At 48.5% G+C, this 4047-nt stretch overlaps 1 protein-coding gene across 1 annotated transcript in view; it reads left to right on the forward strand.

Moving 5' to 3' along the window:
- The window catches only part of Smim41 (small integral membrane protein 41), an 8643-nt gene extending 7665 nt beyond the window's left edge, over positions 1-978 (forward strand). Inside the window, exon 3 of the mRNA XM_031356323.1 lies at positions 871-978. The gene's annotated coding sequence lies outside the window, so the exon portion shown is untranslated. The remainder of the gene's footprint in view (positions 1-870) is intronic.
- The last annotated feature ends 3069 nt before the right edge of the window (positions 979-4047 follow it).

Here is a 4047-nt window from a genome sequence, read left to right on the forward strand (position 1 = left end):
GTAGGCCACATGAGTGCACGTGTGTGTGTGCAGGTGTGTAGGCCACATGGGTACATGTGTGTGTGTGCAGGTGTGTAGGCCACATGAGTGCACATGTGTGTGTAGGCCACATGAGTACACATGTGTGTGTGCAGGTATGTAGGCCACATGAGTGCTCATGTGTGTGTGTGCAGGTGTGTAGGCCACATGAGTGCTCATGTGTGTGTGTACAGGTGTGTAAGCCACATGAGTGCACGTGTGTATGTGCAGGTGTGTAGGCCACATGAGTACACGTGTGTGTGTGCAGGTGTGTAGGCCACATGAGTGCATGTGTGTGTGTGCAGGTGTGTAGGCCACACGAGTGCTCATGTGTGTGTGTACAGGTGTGTAAGCCACATGAGTGCTCATGTGTGTGTGTACAGGTGTGTAAGCCACATGAGTGCACATGTGTATGTGCAGGTGTGTAGGCCACATGAGTGCACGTGTGTATGTGCAGGTGTGTAGGCCACATGAGTGCATGTGTGTGTGTGCAGGTGTGTAGGCCACACGAGTGCTCATGTGTGTGTGTACAGGTGTGTAAGCCACATGAGTGCACGTGTGTATGTGCAGGTGTGTAGGCCACATGAGTGCTCATGTGTGTGTGTGCAGGTGTGTAGGCCACATGAGTACACGTGTGTGTGTGTGTAGGCCACATGAGTACACATGTGTGTGTAGGTATGTAGGCCACATGAGTGCTCATGTGTGTGTGTGCAGGTGTGTAGGCCACATGAGTACATGTGTGTGCAGGTGTGTAAGCCATAAGTCAACTTTGGGCATCTTCCTCTATCACTCTCTAACTTATTTTTTGTGGCAATCTTTCACTAAACTTAGATCTCTTTTCATTTTGTCTAGACTGGTTGCCATGGAGCCCGGGGGAGCAGACTGTTTCTGAGTCCCCTCTCCCAAAAGTTTGCTATACCGCTAGCTTTATCATCATCATCACCACCACCACCATCATCATCATCATCATCATCATCATCATCTTTTTTTTTTTCTTTTTTAAGTTTTTCAAGACAGGCTTTCTCTCTGTAGCCCTGGCTGTCCTGGAACTCACTCTGTAGACCAAGCTGGCCTCGAACTCAGAAATCTGCCTGCCTCTGTCTCCCAAGTTATCATCATCATTTTAAACAGGATCTTTCTAGATATCTCTGGCTGGTCTAGAACTTGCTATGGAGACCAGGTTGACCTTGAACTCATAGAGATCCATCTGCCACTGCCTCTCTACTGTTATTATTAAAGACATATACCATCATGCTCAAGAACTTTTTAAAAGTACCTCTTACTTTTCATTTATTGTGTGTGTACCTGTTTGTGCATGTGCATTGTGTACATATGTATATATGTGTGTTGTGTGCTTGTGTGTATGTATATGTGTATTGTGTACAGGTGTGTGCACACGTGTATGTACATGTGTATGTTGTGTGCATGTATGTGCACATGTGTGTGAGTGTATGTGCGCATGTGCATGCATGTGTGTGTACATGCCTGTATGTATGTGTGTGTGCATGTGTGCGTGCCATAGCTTATGTATGGATGCCAGAGGACAACTCTGAGGAGTCAGTTCACTCTTTCCACCATGTCAGTCTTGGGTGTGGAACTCCCAGTCTTGGTGGCAGGTACCTTAGCATGTGGACTCTGGAGATGTGAACTCTGGTCTTTGTGCCTATACAGTGAGTACTTTACCCACTGAGCTGTCTACCCAGCCCCTGTGGGACATAGGACATCTCTCTGTGTTGTGTGAATCTCTGCCATGCACCTGTCTCCCCCAGGCCAAGTCAATCCTGAAACATCCCTCCTTATGCTATGGGGGCTCAATGCAGCTGCCGTTCATGGGCCTTGTGGGATAGCTGAGCTGTGGATCACGCCCTGTGCCTGTCCCTCTTCTGTCTGACAGCTATGTGCCCATTGAGAACCCCTCCCTCAGATGCTCATGTTAGCATTTTATCATTTATCTATCTATCTATCTATCTACCTATCTATCTATCTACCTATCTATCTATCTATTGTATGTGTGTGTGTGCGTGCGCGCGCACGTGTGTGCACCCTGTGGCACACATACGGAAGTCAGAAGACTGCTTACAGAAATTGCTTCTCTCCTTCTACCTGTAGGTCCCAGGGACTGAACTCAGGTTGTCAGACTTGGTGGCAAGTGTGTTTGCCCACCGAGTCATTTCACTGGCTCATCATACAACCATTTCCATGAAGGTCTCCTAACCCATGACTTCTCCTTCTGCCCTGTCCCTTAGTTCCTCCAGTTTAGATTTAGTGACCCTCAGTCACTCTGTCCATGCCCTAGCACCATCCCTTCCACGGATGCGGTCAGACGAATTCCATCCCCAGGTGACTGCAGTAGTCTGTCCTTCGACTTGGAGCCAATACTGGGTGGCCTCAAATAGTAGCACGCCTCTGCTGACCGGTTACTAGGTGCCTGAACCCTCACCTCTGCTCCACTCTTCCAGAAGGTTCTTCCCCCTCACGCTGCCCTTCAACCCTCCCTGTCTCAGACCTTGAGCCTCCGGACACCCCTCCCCCCCTTCGTCGTGTGTCTTCTGTTGCTCCTCATTGGCTCTAGTGTCCCAACACTCAGGTTTCTTCTGCCTTAAAATAGTCTTTCTGCACCCCCACTGCCTGCTCCAGTTACTCTCCTGCAGCCAAACTTCTCAGATCGGACCCCACTCACCACCCCCACTCTCTGGGCTTCCAACTGGTTCTAGGACTTTTCCAGCCTGGCCTCACCCTCTCCTCCAGTGGTTACTTCTCAGTCCTTATGTTGGCTGTTTATCTGGCCACTGCCTCTGTCCTTACCCCCACCCCTCATCTACTTGCCCTCCACTAACATTTCTGAGGGGACTAGAGACTGTGGGCTTTAGATAACACTAGGGCCCAACACGTCTATTTCTTTCCATGTTACCTAAGTTTCAGAAAACAGGCCCTATAGCCGGGCGGTGGTGGCGCACGCCTTTAATCCTAGCACTTGGGAGGCAGAGGCAGGTGGATTTCTGAGTTCGAGGCCAGCCTGGTCTACAGAGTGAGTTCCAGGACAGCCAGGGCTACACAGAGAAACCCTGTCTCGAAAAACCAAAAAAAAAAAAGAAAAAAAAAAAAAAAAAAAGAAAGAAAAAGAAAAAAGAAAACAGGCCCTGTGGGATATGAGGGGTGGATCATGCTCTGTGTCTGTCCCTCTTCTGTCTGACACCTGTGTTCCCATTCAGAACTCAGGAGGCAGAGGCAGGCGGAGCTCTGTGAGTTCAAAGCCAGCCTGGTCTACAAAGCAAGTCCAGGACAGTCCAGGCTACACAGAAAAACCCTGTCTTGAAAAATCAAAACTAACCAACCAACCAAAAAGGACAGGGTGCTATCAGTAGATACTTGGAGACTATCTTAGTTACTTTAAAAAAAAAAAAAGATTTATTTTATGTATGTGGGTACGCTGTAGCTGTACAGATGGTTATGAACCTTCTTTATGTGGTTGTTGAGAATTGAATTTTTAGGACCTCTGCTCGCTCCAGTTAACCCCGCTCACTTTGGTCGGCTCTGCTCACTCAGTCCCTGCTTGTTCTGGCCCAATATTTATTATTATACATAAGGACACTGTAGCTGACTTCAGACACACCGGAAGACGGCGTCAGATCTCATTACAGGTGGTCGTGAGCCACCATGTGGTTGCTGGGATTTGAACTCAGGACCTTTGGAAGAGCAGTCAGTGCTCTTACCCATTGAGCCATCTCGCCAGCCCTTAGTTACTTTCCTATAACCGTGAAGAGACAGTTTGACTGAGGCAACTTATAAAAGAAGGTATTTAACTGGGAGATTCTTACAGTTTCAGAGGGTGAGTCCATGACCATCATGGTGGGGAGCATGGTGGCAGACAAGCAGGCATGGCACTGGAGCAGTAACTGAGAGCTTACATGTGACCTGCAGCAGTAGCTGAGAGCTTACATGTGACCCGCAACCGAGAGGCAGAGAGAGAATGAAGGCCAGCTGGGATGGCAGAGGCTTTTGAAATCTCAAAAAACACCCCCAAAATGA

Source organism: Mastomys coucha, unplaced genomic scaffold (genome assembly GCF_008632895.1).
Source record: "Mastomys coucha isolate ucsf_1 unplaced genomic scaffold, UCSF_Mcou_1 pScaffold11, whole genome shotgun sequence".
Classification (NCBI taxonomy): domain Eukaryota; kingdom Metazoa; phylum Chordata; class Mammalia; order Rodentia; family Muridae; genus Mastomys; species Mastomys coucha.